The sequence below is a fragment of the Xenopus laevis genome, chromosome 1L (assembly GCF_017654675.1).
Source record: "Xenopus laevis strain J_2021 chromosome 1L, Xenopus_laevis_v10.1, whole genome shotgun sequence".
Classification (NCBI taxonomy): Eukaryota; Metazoa; Chordata; class Amphibia; order Anura; family Pipidae; genus Xenopus; species Xenopus laevis.
This window is the reverse complement of record NC_054371.1, coordinates 190,952,876-190,971,449: the sequence shown is the minus strand read 5'-3', so window position 1 is coordinate 190,971,449 and position 18,574 is coordinate 190,952,876.

Sequence of the window (18,574 nt, the reverse complement as noted above, 5' to 3'; positions counted from 1 at the left end):
TTATTTTTTTTTTTGGAATGATTTTGTAATCAGAGTTTCTAGTCACAGCGATTGCTTGAAGCCAAGTGTTGTTTTCTCAAGAGGAACAAAAAAAACACGTCATGTGTATTTTGTTAACATATGTTTTGGATTTTGAAATTACATTTATTTTCCCAGAATGAAACATTATGGAAATCAATATTTTTGTTTTTTTGAAGTACAGAAGAAAATATTGACCAAGCAGAAAAATATAAGTTTCACACTATGAGGTGAGATGCTTGTAGGCTTATTATTTTTGTATACAAGTTATTTTATAGGTATATGTTTAACTTAGTACTGTCTGTTTTATAACAGAAAGACAAAGCAAAAAAACATTTTTAGGGATTGCATACACTTTCTTTAATGCAGTTATATCACAGTAATGGGGGTCAGATCCCAGAATTTCATAGTAACATAGTAAGTTAGTTTGAAAAAGACACACGTCCATGAAGTTAAAACTTTTAACTTTTTTAACTTGCCTAACTGCCAGTTGATCCAGAGGAAGGCAAAAAAAAAACCCATCTGAAGCCTCTCCAATTTGCCTCAGAGAGGGAAAAATTCCTTTCTGACTCCAAAATGTCAATCAAACTAGTGTCAGGCTCTGCTGGGATTCGAGCCAGGAACCTTTGGGTTTCTGGTTCTGCACCTTAACTACTGAGCCAGGTGAGCAGCATGTAGGGTTGCTTACTATATATTACCTGCCTTTGCAGCCCCAGCCCAGCAGAAGCCTAATTGGTTGCAGTCAGTCAATCAAGGCTGACTCTGCCCTATTTAAGGCCAGCCCTTGCTGGAGCATTATTAGTCTTCCTAGTACTGTGGTTGTTCCAGCTCTTACCCTTTTCCCTGTGATTCTTCCTTGCCTTGATCTGCCTTATCCTTCCCTGTCTTGCCTTGCCTTACCTTATCTTGTCTGAACCCTTCCCTGTCTTGACCTGCCTTAGCCTGAACTTTGTCTTGTTTACCTTGCCCTTTGCCCTGCCCCCCGACTTTGCCCTGCCCTGCTTTCCTTGCTATTCTGTACCTTGCTCTGCTTATCACTCCAAACCTTTCCCTGCCTTGACCTTGTACCAACCTTGCCTTGCCTGTCCCTGATTTTTGCTTCTTGGCCCTACCTTGTACCCCCTCATCTCACTCTGTATCTTGTTCTGCTTTTTCTTCCCTCTCCTGCTATCCGCTCCAGTCCTCTCCTGCTATCTGCTACAGTCCTCTCCTGCTATCTGCTCCAGTCCTCTCCTGCTATCTGCTCCAGTCCTCTCCTGCTATCCGCTCCAGTCCTCTCCTGCTATCTGCTCAAGTCCTCTCCTGCTTTCCATTCTAGTAACATAGTAAGTAAGGTTGAAAAAAGACACATGTCCATCGAGTTCAACCTTTTTTTTTTTGTTTATTAACTACCTATCTGCCAGTCTTCTCGCTATCCAGTCCTATTGCTATCCTGCTTTCCAATCCTCTTCTGCTTCAGCTCTCTTGCTACTCTGTCTCCAGTCTGATCCAATCTTCGCCCGCACCATCCTGTACTATCCTTTCAGTCAGCTCCCAATCTATGCCCACACCATCCTGTCCCATCCAGTCTGCTCCTGTCCTGATCTTCACCCTCTCCGTCCTGTTCTGCTCTGCACCTGTTCTAGTCTGATTCATCGCCCTCTTCACCCCATTCCTGCCTTTCTTTGCCATGTTCCCTTTGGCACATATAGCCCATGCCTCAAGGACTCACCCTTCCCTCATCAGCCTCCACAGTGCCCCCTACCTTATCCTTGACAGCTAGTCCCTGGATCAATTTGTACTATGAGCAATCATAGAGAAGAACTGTTAGGTCCATCTGTATCCATGAGCAGAACCTTTTATTCCGCAACTGGAAATTATGGTCTCCAGCTGCCACTTGTATTCAGCTAACAGATGATGGATGCTGTAGTCAAAGAATAGATAGAGATTCACTCAGCCCTCTCATTGTGGAAGCTCTGTTATTTGTCAGGTTATAGTTATAAGTACTATAAAAGCAGAGTGAGACATTTTTTTCCACTTGTATTCACAAATGATAACCCATTTGTGTAAACTACCATGTGCCATGTGTTTAGTATGATACATTAAGGGGCAGATTTATTAAGGTTAGAATGGTAAATTCAAATTTGAATTATAGTTGGATTTTTGGTCAAAACTCACAAAATTGAGTTGGGAAAAATCCAAACTCGAATAAGATACCATTAGATTTTCAAGGCCATTCAAGTAAAAAAAATCTTTATCACCCGACCTTTGATAAATATGCCCCTTAACAAGCTATTTTAAAAATAGCATATCCATATGGCCTCACACCCCAATGAAATTATGCACTCTGTGATATTTCTATTTTAAAGCACTGAAAATAATTTTTTGAATGTGACCAACTGACCCACTATGAGTTTTGTGTACTTTTGTTGAAGAATTTAAAAGTAGATATGCACTAAATGCACAATTTTTGGATTCTGCATAATACCAAAGTTGTGTCCGAATCAGAAATTGAATCCAAACCATCATTTAGTAAAAAGTTGCCAAGTGCATTAAAGTCCCATGATTAAGGGTTATTCTGATTACACTGAGCCAAAACCTACAAAGAGTGGAGGGATTCAAACCTAAACCAGAAATGAATTATGGCTTTTGTGTTTCCAGTTTTAATTATGAAAGAGTAATCTTTTTGTATGTATAACTTTATTAATAAAGCAATATGTAGATATGAAGTGCTGTACAATTTTACAAAATAGAAATTTACATACAACGGGGACAAGCATTATAATAAATAATAGTAAGCAAATAAGTAAAAATATAGAGTGATTAAGTGCCACTTGGTAATAGACACTGCAGGATAGAAGTCCCTTGCCTATAGAGTTTACAATATTTGTAGTTTTTCAGAACAAACAGATTTCATGAACAAAAGTTATTTTACACAATAACTATGCCATTAAGGCATTACATAGCCAATTAAATAATATAAAAGAATATAACTAGCTTTCTGTGGTAGATTCTTTATTAAATTCAGTGACTCTAGCATTACTGCCTATTCATGTGCATTTTCCAAATTGGTATGCGTTTTGAATATAACTTGAATATAACAGACATAGGGGCAAATTCACTAAAGGACGAAGTGCCTTACGCTAGCGTGAATTCGCTAGCGTAGCACATTTTCGTTAATTCGCCGATTCACTAATGGACGCTGGCGTAAATTCGCTAGTGTTACTTTGCACCCTTACGCCTGGCGAATTTGCGCAACGGACGTAACTACGCAAATTCACTGACGTGCGCATTTTTCTTAACGCTACCTTTTGCGCCAGACTTCCTTCACCACCTCAGACCAGGCGAAGTGCAATAGAGTAGATAGGGATTGCTTCCAAAAAAGTTAAAAATTGTTCTAAGTCCCAAAAAACGCTGGTGTTTTTTCTTTTTTTATGGGTGATAGGCTGAAAAAGATCGAAAAATTTTTGGGGCTACCCTCCTTCCCCCCTACATTTCCTAACTCATGGCACTTTAACTATACAGTGGGCACATGTGTAGGGCAAAATAAAAATGTATTTGCTGTTTTGAAGATTTCCCAGGCTTGTGTAGTGCTGCTACATATACCTCCATTGTAACTTTGGCGCTGTATGCAAATTAAGCATCGCTAGCGTAACTTCGCTTTGCTTGGCGAATTAACGCTAGTGCAACTTCGCAACCTTACGCTTCCCTTGAGCACAACTTTGGATTTTAGTGAATTTGCGTAGCGCTGGCGAAAATACGCCTGGCGAAGTGTGGCGAAGTGCGGCGAAGTGGACGCTGGTGCAACTACGAATAATAGTGAATTTGGCCCAAAGTATTGCTATTTCATACTCTAGGTTGTTAACTTCTTTTTTAATTTGGGTTATACTTGGGGGCACATTTATCTAGGGTCGAATATCGAGGGTTAATTAACCCTCGATATTCGACTGCCGAAGTTAAATCCTTCGAATATCGAAGTCGAAGGATTTAGCGCTATTCGTTCGAAAAATCTTTCGATCGAACGATTAAATCCTTCGAATCGTTTGATTCAAAGGATTTTAATCCATCGATTGAACGATTTTTCTTCGACCAAAAAAAGCTTACAAAACATATGGGGACCTTCCCCATAGGCTAACATTGAGGTTCGGTAGGTTTTAGATGGCGAACTAGGGGGTCGAAGTTTTTTTAAAGAGACAGTACTTCGATTATCGAATGGTCGAATAGTCAAACGATTTTTAGTTCGAATCATTTGATTCGTAGTCGTAGTCGAAGGTCGAAGTAGCCAATTCGATGGTCAAAGTAGTTAAAAAAAATAATTCGAAATTCAAACTTTTTTTTATTCTATTCCTTCACTCGAACTAAGTAAATGTGCCCCTTGGTGTTTCTTGTTTTCCAGTTTCTAGCAATCAGATATCTACAAGCATTGAAGATTTGAAAGGTTAGTATTTCCATTGACTTTGCTGGTAATTTATTGTATATGTTTAGTAGCATTGCTTCCAGAGTCATAATGAACTTATTTTGAGTGGATTCAACAAATACTACAAATACAGAAGTTTTGTATTTCTCCACAGGCCCAGCAGATATGTAACATGTTTCCTGTATCTTTGCCACACCTCCAGCAATGGTTTGGAGAACCAGGATATATTTTTGAAATTCTTAAGGGGGTTAGGTACATCTACATAATATTTTGAAGTAGATCTACTGATGTGTGATGCATTTGGTGAGTTTTTGCGTTCTGAGAATTGCTCTTTGCCACTCCATTATATCAGAACTCTTTCCTATACAAAATCTTGAGTGTGTCTCCTAGATCCATTAGGAGATTATATATCTTTGCCAGACCTTTTGTGATATCTTGGTCACGTTTGAATATGTTTTCAGATGTTTGTCTTATTTTAGCTTGAGGAACAGATGTTATATAATTTCTTATATGTTAATATTTATGGAAGTCCTCCTTTAGATTTAGTTCATCTTTGAGACACATAAACAATTTGAGTTGATCATTTTCATATAGGTCTATACGTTTTAATGAACCTTCTTTGTTCCATGTCTTAAGGTCCAACACTGAGATTGGCACCAATAATGAGGGGAAAGGAGAAGTTAGGTCTTCTCCCACTTGGTTTCTCCAAATTGTTATGGCTGTTTTCAAAGTTCGAGGTAAGTCTTTGACAAGATGTATGTTTATTTCTTCTTTTGTCCAGAAAACAAAAAAAATTGATGAAAAAGGTTTCAATTGTGTAGTCTCTATTTCTGACCATAATGGTCAAGGTTGTGGAGTTCTATTGCTTGATTTAATATGTTAGCTACAGTATTTAGTATTTTTTTAAATCTGGTACACCAAGCTCAACTGTTTTTTGGTTTCTTTGGAGAATATTGTTTGAAATTCTAGGAATTTTTCTTTTCCATTCAAATTAACTAAGTATATTTTTGCAGAAAAAAAGTTGATGTAATGGTAATAGGAACATATACAAGAATTTAGGTAATAATACAATTTTTATATCTGAAATTCTCCCTATCCATGAAAATTATAATGTTTTCCATTTGGTTACCTCCTATCTAGTGTGCAGCAATAGAGGAAAAAAAATACGATTGAATAATTTAGCTGGATCTTTTGTTACTTTTATACCAAGATAATTAATATGTTCCTTTCACCAATCAAATTTGAATTGGCATTTTAAAGTCTGCTATTCCCTAAGTGGGATATTTAATATTAGAGCCTGTGTTGTATTATCATTAATTTTATAATAAGAAATATTACCAAATTCTCTTACTGTTTTCATTAGCTTAGGCAACGTATTTATAAGATTAGTTAATGCAATTATGAAGTCATCTGAATATAATCCTATGCGATGTTGCTTTAGTTCGATTTTAATACCAGATAGCTCTTTTGCTTCTCTGATTTTTTTGTGCCAAAATTTCAAGTGCTAAATTGAAAATTAAGGGTGAAAGGAAAAAACCTTGTTGGGTACAGTTTACAATCTAAGATCCATTGTGTCCAATAATGGTTGATCTCATGTAATTAAAGAGTAGGATAGTTGCAGTTGTTGAGAATGAGTATTGGTTTATGACTACGGATTTAATAATAATATATTAAATATAATAATATTCCCAGATACAATTTGGAATATATGAAAGCCTATAATAAACATCAAGGAGTTCTTATTCACACTTTTCCCAACACTATAACAAGCTAACAGTGAATCTAAAAAATAACTTAAGTAAGCAGCTTTGTCTCCACACATGAAAACACAGCTTACTTTCTAGTGACAGCAAAATTAATTATTGTAGGCTAAAATGCATTTCTAAAATATTTTTATTGAAACGTAACTTTCATTGCTGACAGTTAAAACCATTGCTATTTCTGTGAATCTGCAAAAACGAATCTTGAAAAGGTTATAGTACGTATAATTATCATCAAAAGTTTTATAGACTTTTGGTTTGTATAAACTTTTGTGTATGCCGACCAATAATCCAGTAAATCTTACCCTTTTGTCGAGGGATACAGAATAATAAATTGTGTAATAAGTTTCATGACCCAAAAACTGGTTTAGAATCAGTTATGAACCTATTTAATGAATATTTTCTTCTGTAGGAAAACATCATTATTAAAAAAGGGATCGTGGTTGGGGGATTTAGTTTTGAGTCATGCTTCAAAATGTATACTTTTTATACTTAAGTATAACGCATGAATCTTTACAATGACCATTTTGAAAGGGGTATATAATATAATTAATATAATTTGCTTGGGTGTTAGTGTTTTTCAATATGTAAGAAAAAAATGTGACTTAATTCAGGTGGGTAAATTTAGATGCATGAGAATAGGCACATCATTTTTTTTAGTTCCAAGACTGTTAAAGCTAAAAATTGAAGTCAATAGGTGTCTTTTTATGTGTGACAATTTTTTCTCCCTCCAAATGCATTAAAGTCAATGGGTGTTTTTTCTTATGATGAGTTTTTTGTCTCAGTGACAATTATGTTTCAGTGACTTTTTTGTAGCGGCGACATTGTTGACAATGGATATATGGTTTTGTGAATAAAATTTGGCGCAAAGTGCATAATTTTACCATAAAGCCATACCTGACAAAAAAATTCGGTCATCAAAAAACCTATACTTAAGCTGTCACAATTTGGTTGCCATGAAATACATAAGGGCACATTTACTAAGGGTCGAATTTCAAAGTGGTAAGATTTCGAAATTCGACCATCGAATTGTAGAAATTCGATAGTCAAAGTTTTTTTTTGAGTGAATTTAGCCATTTTCGATCGAACTCAAATCCTTCGATCAAACATAGAATCGACCGAACAATTTTCATAAGAAAAACTTAAGACTTTTATAAACTTAGCCAAATACTGGCTATAGGTTCTAGGAGGTCCCCATAGGCTAACATAGCAATTCGACAGGTTTCAGGTGGCGAAGTGTCGAAGTTTTTTAAAGAGACAGTACTTTGATTTTCGAATGGTCGAATATTCAAAGTTTTTTCAATTCAAATCAAATTTTAGCATATTCGATGATCGAAGTACCCAAAAATTACTTTGAAATTCGAAGTTTTTTAATTTGAAAATTCACGTCGACCCTTAGTAAATGTGCCCCATAATGTTAAGTGTAGGTGCTTTTATAGGACTATAAGGGGCCGATTCATCAAGCTCGAGTGAAGGATTCGAAGTAAAAAAACTTCGAATTTCGAAGTGTTTTTTGGGCTACTTCGACCATCGAATGGGCTAGTTCGACCTTCGACTACGACTTCGAATCAAAGGATTCTAACTAAAAATCGTTCGACTATTCAACCATTCGATAGTCGAAGTACTGCCTCTTTAAAAAAAAACTTCGACCCCCTACTTCGGCAGCTAAAAGCTACCGAAGTCAATGTTAGCCTATGGGGAAGGTCCCCATAGGCTTGCCTAAGTTTTTTTGATCGAAGGATATTCCTTCGATCATTGGATTAAAATCCTTCGAAACGTTCGATTCGAAGGATTTAATCGTTCGATCGAAGGAATAATCCTTCGATCGTTCGATCGTAGCCTTTGCGCTAAATCCTTCGACTTCGATATTCGAAGTCGAAGGATTTTAGTTCCTAGTCGAATATCGAGGGTTAATTAACCCTCGATATTCGACCCTTGATGAATCGGCCCCATAATGATGTTACTCATACAAAAAACAGCCTGTCTTTTTCTTATAAACGAGGAGTGTTAAGACTGAATGGTTTCAAAAAATGTGTTTTAAAGTAATGAAAATATCCTGTACTGGTGCCCTGCACTGGTAAAACTGATCTTTTTTTCCAGAAACACTACTATAGTTCATATAAACAAGCTGCTGTGTAGCAATGGTGGAAAATGAAAAAAGGCTATATGGCACAGGATAAATAGTGGATAACAGATAACACCATTATGTTCTACAGAGCTTATCTGCTGTGTAACCTGAGCCTTTTCTCTTTTAAATGGCTGCCCCTATAGCTACACAGCAGCTTATTTATATCAAAAATAGTAGTGTTTCTGAAGCAAATACAGCAGTTTTACCAGTGCAGGGCAACACTGCATTACATTTTTATTACTTTAAAGGAGAAGGAAAGGTTAAAACTAAGTAAGCCTTATCAGAAAGGTCCATCTAAATATACCAGTAAACCCCCAAAGTAATGTTGCTCTGAGTCCCCTGTCAAAAGAAACACTGCATTTCTTTCCTTCTATTGTGTACACATGGGCTTCTGTATCAGACTTCCTGCCTTCAGCTTAAACCTCATTGCCCTGGGCAAGAGCATGCTCAGTTTGCTCCTCTCTCCCCACCCCTTCCTTCTCTACTGTAATCTGAGCCCAGAGCAGGGAGAAACTCAGGCAGGAAGTGATGTCACACCACATTAATACTGCAGCTCCTATTCTAAACAAACAGAGAGTTTCTAGAGCTGTTACTCATGTATGGTAAAACATTCTACAGAATAAATATAGCATTCTAGCTTGCATAAAATGCCTCTATAGCTTTCCTTCTCCTTTAAAACACTTTCATCTTTTACTGTTTCTTTAAAGCAATGGGGAAAAACGGACACATGTCAAAGATGTGCAGATTATTGTGCAGGGGTGTGAACTTTATTAGTTAAAATATCGTTTTAAAAAAAGATGAGAAACCACCCCCTTTATAAAACAATCTAATCATATATGCACCAGTGTTTTACACTCATTATTCTTAATTCAGTTTTAACACATTCAATGAATTATAATTCCTAATTATTTAGCTAAGCACCTTTAGACACGTGTTGCTTTTTAGGGCTGGTGGAGTTTAAAGGGGGTTTGTCTTCTGGTCTCTACAAAACTTGAGTAGGGTTGGACTTTAAGCAGACAAAAATTATGTATATAATACACCAGAATTAGTGGAAGAATGCAAAGAAGCTGAAGGAGAGAAATTTTGAGGGTAACTGTGTGATCACTTCAGGAATGTACTCTTCTCTTTATGCAGGGAAGAAGGCTGCTCCAGTGGTCAGCACAATCTAGATTAACTGCATAATTCAAATGATCAAACTGATTTTTAGGCACTCCAGAAAGCAGGTGTCAAAGTTTGTATATATGCATGTGTAGGGACCCCAGGGTTAATATGCCCCAATGGCTTTAATTCCCTACACTTCATGATCTCCCTAGTTGCTGGGCAGATGCCCATGTAGCTAGATGTAATTTGCATAGTGTTATTGGCCAGGAGCGACCACACCCTGTCAATCTTTGGCTTCTGGTTGCTGACCCAGCTGGATGTTCCAGGGAGCCTGGGTACAACAAGGCCCAGTAAAGCCATGTGCCCTAGAAGGACCAGTACCTCTAGAGAGATAAGTCGGGAGGGACCCCATGAATGAGGCCAGCTAGAGATAGACTACTACATGTAATAGTACTCTCTAGGAGAGTAAGACAGGCAGGTTAAGTAGTAAGAGCAGCTTGGACACAACTAGGAGGGATAGCAAGGAGGTAACTCTCCCCTCAGGCAAAACTAGCCTTTAGATAGGAACACAGACTAATAGGGAATTAGGGCTAGTGAGTTCCCTGATCCAACATGTGGGTATCCAGGTCACGGTGCTGAGATCCTGAGGGTGTATCTATCCTGGTGCGACAATATCGCCTCAGGGAGTTCCAATGTGCTTTCTCTGAGAGACATGTTTTAGCCATGTCATAGTAAGACAAAACAGAGGCGCCAAAAGGATAAAATTAGCTAAAAGCACCTAAAAACCCAATGGGTAATTCAGAGGAGGTAGTAGTGGACTTACCTCCTCCAAGCAGACACCAACGAAAGTGGTAATTTTCAATAATAGTTTATTCACAAAACAGCCATGTCATGATTGTCTGCGGGGCCTCTGTGGGTTTGTAAGTACAACTCTGTGGACCATTTGTCTCTCATAAATAAAAGTTTTATTCTGTTTGACTGCAAGAAGTTCCTGGCGTCCATTCTTTTCCTGTTTTATTTCACAGTAGCCTTTGGGAGTTGTAGTTATACTACACCACACCTTTAAGCTTCCATTTAGCAAAGGCCCTAGCCTGAAGTGTTAGAGTCACGTGTAACCCGTGCTCTAGTGCACTAGATGGTGATTAACTCCCTTGGTCTGTATAGCCCAAAATAGTGTTACATATGCTTATTTTGTACCATGTGTCCTAGACCTTCATCATGAGACATAAAATACATTTATTAAAAGAAAATGTACTCACATAATTGTAGAGACCCTGAGGCGTGAGTTCCCCTTTTTATTTGGAGCCTCATGGTTCCTGGATTGGTGTAGCATGGCTGATCCCGAAAGCAGCCACAACTTGGTGCTGTGCAACCATATAAAAGGGGATGCCATGTGCTCAGTCAGCCATTACTGCTGGAGGATTCCTACTTTCACTTTCATGTAGAAAGGTGACCAGAACTTATGCAAAGATGTAGGGGGCTAAAAGGAGTTTGATAGCCCTGTGGGCTGATGCAGGGTACTCCAACAGCCTGGAAAGCTAAACCATGCCGGTTTGGAGCTTGGATGGGCATCTTTGGTGCTCGCGCTATGGATGGTGCTGGGAGCTGTAGTTCTGCAGAGGAATTCTGTGTGCTCACGTTATAGACAACGTTGGGAGCTGGATCTAAGGAGTAAAGGTGGTTTACTGTGCTTGCGCTATAGACAGTGCTGAAAGCAATACCCTGAAGGATTTAAAGCCTTGTTGTGTGCTCGGCTAGGAGAGCCTGGAGCTTCTAAAGACTTCATCGCTGTGGATGCATGTTCCAGCTCAGGAGGAGCCTACTTATCTGTGTGAATCCCAAGGGTGAGTTGTGCCTAAGGGAGGGTAGAAAAAGAATAAGGATCCAGCGTATCTCCTGTTTGTGAAACAGGCTGTTTGTGAGCGTGCCACGTGGTAGCCAATATCTTGTCCAGTGGGAAAGGTATTTGGGGCAGGTAGCGCTACCTGGGGACACATGTGCTCTGCCAAAGGAGTTACGGGATGTTGCCTGGGGATTGTTTTACTAATGATATGTTGTAAATGTGTTTTACATCCCCTTTAATCAACACTTTCCTTATATAAAGTTGTGGTTTTTATATAATAAAGTGTGTGAGGGATTTTTTACTAATCCTCAGGTGTATTCCAGTACCCCATTAGGTGGAGGCACTGCCAGAGAAGAGTTTCCCAGTACCTTCACCTTGCAAAGGGAACTCAGGACCTGAGTTGGTAAAATGGTACAAACTTGGCCCCAGGGGGGTCGCCAAGAGGGTGTTACATAATCTTAACTGTTGTATGTATAATTCTGGGGCCATATTGGCAACTAAGTGCCATATCAGATATTTCAGGGGGACAATGCAGTGCTAGAGAGTTCATCTCAAAGACCATGGTCTACATTCTTCAAGAACCTATAAAACATATCTGAGACAAGGCTCACACACAAAGCTATTGTCAGACTCCCTGTCCCTAAAGCAGGTCATACACATGCCAGTTGGTTGGGGCAAAATTACAGCCTCCTGGGTGAAATCTGATAAGGTAGTTTATGAACTAGACTTTTTTTTTTGTCTAAATAATCATTTTTATGCCGTGCTTCTTTTAACAAGGATTCCATAAAACTTAAAGAGGAGAAACAATATACATTACCATTTCATCAAGAATATTTGTATAATGTGTGTGTGTGTGTATATATAGCGATCCTTGAAGGAAGCCAGTCTTCTGAGTGCATCATATAGGAGTAAAAATCTCCTCTCAATTCTAGCTTCTGCACTGACATAATTTGAATGTTCTCATCCATTTTTCCTTTTGCACCTCTGAATTATTATTTATTTCTCAAACACTCGGATATTGTCTCCTGCTATGCTGGTAAGAATTATGTGTGATTGCTTGCCAGAACTTGCCTGTGCTCATACTGTTCTAAACATTGTGCAGGTCGTAGTTAAAAAGAAATGTACAATCAGCTGCACGTCCTCATGGAACCGCTGTATATTGACTGCAGATATTCTGCGTAATCACGTATGCTTCAATACACAGGATCCAAACTAGAACCCTGGTGTGCAAAGCATACTCCTAATTATGTTCTAATTGTTATTACAGCACAACAAATGGAATGAAAACAGTATTTGAAATTGGGACAAATACAGTCTGTCTGTATTATTTAATGAGTGGTTATCTGGTGTTTTTCATGGCTACTTAAATCTATGTACAATAATCACCACAATTTTCTAAAAATTCACAGACACTTTATAAGAAAGCTATAGAAACAATTATTAGAAAATTAGCATTGAAATATTTTCCGTGAACACTGCGGAAATGCTGATTGCATAATGATAAGTACGTAAATACAGTATGTATATTCACATTTATTTTCCAAAAATGTAAAATTGTTCTCACATTGTGCAGTATTAGTTACTGCAACTTTTTAAAAAATTTTTTTGCAAATAATGTGAATGTGTTAAGGAAATTGCTTTTGGAACAAAGTGGTAATTTCTTTTTTTTTTAAATGTGAATTGTATTCTGGGATTGCTGTGAAATAATTTTTGTGACCAGTCTGGTGATACTGGTAATACTTCTTCAACCCATCTATACGCATCTTTATACATGCCAGCAGTGAGGCGAACCTGTTAACCCTCATCCTTTTCCTTCATTATGTGCAGCCCCTGAAATCTTGACAGATACCTGTCTTCTAGTAGAAGGAACATTGTGTAAAAATGATGCAAAAAATCAAGCATATTCTAGATAGATGGTCTCTCCACCTCTACACCTTCTAATCAACACCAAGTTGATGATTTTCTGGATTCAAGAAGTCACTAGAAGAGTATAGAGCAGACGCACACCCACAACAACCCCTAGAGATAACAGCCTGGTGCTCAGTTATAGAGGATACGGCTACCTCAGGATTGAGCAATGGAACAAAGATACCGGCACACAAAGATACCGGCACAACGTTTCTGGGCCATGCCCCTTTCTCAAGCATGCTCGAGAAAGGGCCGTGGCCCCGAAATGTTGCACTTTGAATTAAAGCAAGGGGTTCCCTGCAAATGAAGTCTTGTGTGCCGGTATCTTTGTTCCATTTCTGGATTCAAGGACAGTATTGACCATCTTATCAGGGAGACCAGAAGAGTAGTGATGGGCGAATTTATTCGCCAGGCGCAAATTTGCGCAATTCGCCACCGGCAAATAAATTTGTGAAACGGCCGGGAAAGTTTCCTGGCGAAAATTTACTGGCGTGAAAAAACACGAGATGCTGGCGCCGTTTCGTGAATTTTGAGAGAAATTCGCAAATTTTTTGGCGAAACAGTGCAAATTCACCCATCACTACAGAAGAGACTAATAAAGGCCTGTCAACCTGCAGGCAGTGGGTCTTTGGTGATTCAGCTCAGCACAGTGCACTGTTTCTGAGAAAACAGGCCATTGGTCTGGGGAAGAACTTTGAAAGTTTTGAATTCCCCCTGGTTGCCATCAGATCTATTTATGGAATTTCCTGGTGTCTGACCAACTGGTTTAATATCTTATCCTTCAAAGACCATTATTTTGGCTCTAACATCACTCTGCTCAGTCACTTTAAAAAAAGGTTGTCTTTCCCTCTGATGAACAATTCCACACAATATTGAATTGCTCAACCTCAATATCTTAGAGATCATGCTCTAAACAGTATATTTACCCAACCTGCCACGTGTCTTATTGAATTCCAAGTCCAGAAAAAGGTAGGCTCTGTTAGAGCTGTTGAGCTGAATTAGTTTTGCTTCAAAGTAACTTTATTGTCTCAAATACAGAGTAGACATCAGGAAGGCAATGTTTCAGGCCTTACTTTATCAGGCCAGTAGTAGTATAGCACTCAGTGTTAAAGAATAAAGGAAAGGAATAAAGGATAGCCCCTAAATTTGCATTTTGTCTAACAAAAGTCCACCCTAGCCTCTTGCTAATAGCTGCATTATTTTCCATTAAATCTCCTTACTTTTATTTATAAGAGCCCAATCATTTTCAAGATTGCAGGGACCATTTTGGATCCATAATCATCCAATGTTGCTTGTGCGCATGTGCCACCTAGTGGTAAACCGCAGATCTTGTTAATTTTATTGGGTTTCTGTGGGCTGAGAGACTTCTACTGCAGTTTTGGTCTTGTCTCCAATTGCATCACTAACTGGACATGATGTCCTACTAATCTGTGAAAGTGGCTGGTTCTTTTTAGATCTTCAGGGAATATTGTGGAGAATATAAAAGCTGCTTAAGAGATTTCAGTTTGCGTTTTATGCCATTCTGTCAGATGGGGAACATTTATGGTGAGACTTTCCTTGTCCTTTAAGGTTGGGGGAGGTACTGTGCAGCAACATCACTTAATGTGTTGCATATTGAACATTCAATCACAATATATATATATATATAAAGGTCAATAATAGATCAAACAGTACAAAACAACAAAATGGAGCACAGGAATCAGTGTTGAAGCATTCTCCACACAGATCATATGGTCCAGGTTCACCAGCCCCAGACACGGCTTGGGGAGCGGATAAACCAATAACAGAAAATAGAGGGCACCCAGGCACTCCACAAACTCCACAAGGGCCACAAAAATATTATTATGAAAACATATACCTGTATATATATTTTTATTGTAGATCAATTTAAAATGTCAACTGCTCCATTGGACATATGCATTTCATGCCTCCTAGGACACTTGTTCATGGGCTCCTGTGGCAGCAACTACCTTTAGGAATACTTCTGAAACGGAGGTGATACCAAAGAACATGGAACTGGAAATGATGAAGCTGAACCTTTAGGATAACGGCAATTCTAAGAACTTTCTGTGAGCTGTAAAAATAGGTATATGAAGATGAACATCCTTCAGGAGTACGGTGGCAAGATTATCTCTTGGCTCTACCACCTGTAAGGCTGACTATACCATTTCCATCCTGAAATGCTTCTTTCAAATGAATCATTCGACAAACCTGAGATCTATTATGATGTGAAAATATCCATCTGGCTTGGGAACTAGAAAAACTATGAAATAGGTGCTGCAATGTTCTTGTAGAAGAGGAACCCTCTCCAATACCTTCTTTTCGCAGAAGTTAGAGATAGCCTCTTCTAAAGCACTGTTTTTGTGGAGAATTCTGGTAGGAGGAGATACATAAAATGTGATTCTGTAAACCTCCTCTACAAGCTGTAACAGGTCTGAAATAAAATTTACAGAGTGGTCTAGAAGACCCACCTAGGGATTTAGTGGGCTGGAACTTCTCTTAGTCCTTTTTGCCATACCTTGGCTGTCTGGTTCGAACTAACACAGTGTCCCTATCCTGGGACACTGTGTTACTCTTCTCATCATAGTTACATAGTTACGTTGTAAGCCCCTCTTAAAGTCTAATTTGGAGCAAAAAAGATGACTAGGTTCAAAGGGTTTATTGCAAATTTGAAAAAAAAAGAAAATTAACTATTTTTAGATTTGGTATCAATGGTCCATGGTTTAAGACAGATTGATCAGATCAACAAACAGATCAACCAGAATGGTATTATGCTACCATGTCTACCAATGGAGAGGTTTCCAAATCTTCCTCAATGGGAAATAAACACAATCCTTCTGTTTTTGACCAGAGCTTTACTCTGATTCTTTTATTCAAATTCAATCAAATCTTTAATGACTGGTTGTGAGGGATTGGCTTTAGCTTTTTTAACCTGATCCTGAGATTTTTCACTTTCTGTACCCATCTCCTCCTTAGCTTTTTTAACTGCCTTAATGAGCTTAGAAATATCATCTGCACAAAAAAGGGTAGTATGCATAATTATTTTAGAGAAGGATCAAGCAGCCTCATCAATAACAAAAAAACTCCTTGTGGCGCCACCAGAGAACAAGTGCACTAATTGCACTTGCGCATAAGCAGCTAGTTGTTCTCGGGCTGTAATCACAATCTACAGGTAAAAGGGGCCCCTGTGGGGAATATTGCCTCTTCGGAAGTTCCCCGAGTGGTCGTTAAGGAAACTAAGGACCTGTGAAAGTGCTTCAACAAGAATCTTCACTCACAGCACACAATCCTCACTATACCTCTGGAGGTAGGACAAATAAACACACATCATATGGGGCAGGAGTATGGTTAATTTATTCCTCATTCATCCTACCAGGCAGGAGGGGCCCCCATATGGGCTGCAGCACTTCCAAAGAGCTATAACACTGCATAGCACATAATACAGTCAAACTCATTCTGAAGCATTGATACATGAAACGTAAAAATAAAGTGTAAAAATGCTTTAACAAATGTGGCAATTTGTTATACTCTCTCTGTCAGGAAAGTTTTGTGTTGTATATCTGATTTGCACAGTATGTGTGATGCTTCATCTTGGCATAAACCTTGCTAAGTCATTATAATATTCTTCCTTCTTATATTTTCCGAAGCCTTTATGTTTTAATGTAAAGCCGTTAGCAAAAGAATTGCAGGTACTCCTATTAAAGTCTGCGTTCATATAAAAATGTTTGGAAAGCTCCAGGGGGCTCCTGTTGCAAATGATTAAATAAAGCAATGCTGCATGACAGATTGTATTTCATCCCCTCTGAAAAGAGATTAGAACCAGAAGACAATGCAGAGTTTATGCCTCTTATGTGTGAATTTATTTATTCAGTTCAGAGATGGAGTAATGATAGATTTTAAGAGCTAATAGCTCCCTTTGGGCATTATTTACTTTAAAACTATTGCAGTTTTGATCCAGCAGCCAAATATTTTCTTTATTTATCAGGTAACGGCTGAAATACCGAACCCAATTTGACCCTGAAACAAATATTGTTATTTACTGAACGTAGCAATATTTAGATAACTCATCAGAATGGAGAAGATGAACCATTTCCAGGCTTTTAAACCAAAATCATTCTTGTTTTTGCTGTATTGTCATACAAACAGTGGCATACAGATACAAACTACAGTTTCTCAAATGATGAACAGGGTCCTGCTCATTAGACTTTACATCCTAGGTTACTATGACAACGTTAAATTGGTGTCTCATGTTTTTGGCTAGCTATGGATTCTTTGCTGCAACAGTCCTTGTTAGCTAGCAATGTTAATGATCATAGATATGACAGATGGAGGTTCTCTCCATTAGCCCAACAGCATGGGGTGCTAATTCTGAAATTGTCACAGTTCATATGTATATGTATTTCTCTAGAAATATTTGGGTTTTTCTACTGAATTTCATCAGAATTCACAACGGTTGGTGATAGTTATTTTAACATTCTGTTACTAAATGGGGAATAGAGAGTGGCTAGCTGTAAACAGAATAAATCACAAGTGTGATGTTTTATTACTACGAAGAGGCTTTTGAGGTAGCCTTGAGTGATAGTTTCTTAAATATTTGGATCATGGATCTTTCATTCAGAATCTAGAGCCCACATTTGTAATTATTGCATTTCATGTCACTGCACCTAAAAGGGCAATTTGCTATAACATTAATATTAAGTATTATGTAGATAAAGGAAGATTATTTCATACTTACCGAGATCTTCCTTTCCTAGACGTACTCCATGTCAGTACGTTACGGGATAGCCCCTCCTCCCTGCTCCAATTAGAAGGAACCTCCCCAAGCCTTTAAAAGGCCAACCACACCCACCTACCGGCGTCTTTGTAACAAGCTCTTAAATTACCGGAAAAGAAAGGGCGGGTGTACTGACATGGAGTACGTCTAGGAAAGGAAGATCTCGGTAAGTATGAAATAATCTTCCTTTTTCCCTAGACGTACTCCATGTCAGTACGTTACGGGACATAGCAAGTTAACGTTATCCCATGGGAGGGAATATGCTTTAAGAAGAAACTGTAATAAGGAAAGGAGTATCTCTGACTAGATAGTCCACCATCATGCAAACTCCTTACCTTAATATAGAGAGTCCAGGTGAAAACCCCAGAATAAGTTCACCAGGCTAAGAATAGAGCTATAGTATAGCATATACTATAGAGAAAGAGAGAGAGAGCGCGAGAGAGAGATGTTAGCCCACTGAGAGTGAGGAACAAGTTAGCTCACTAACCACCACTTCACCCTCCAGAAGAGAGAGAGAGAGAGGAAGACAGTCCTGTAAAAGGCGAATTCAGCAAGCTGAAATACTTACTCTCCTACTCACCAAATAGCATTCATCACATGTATGCCTAAATTCAGTGCAAATTGCAAGGTACCTGTAAGAAACACT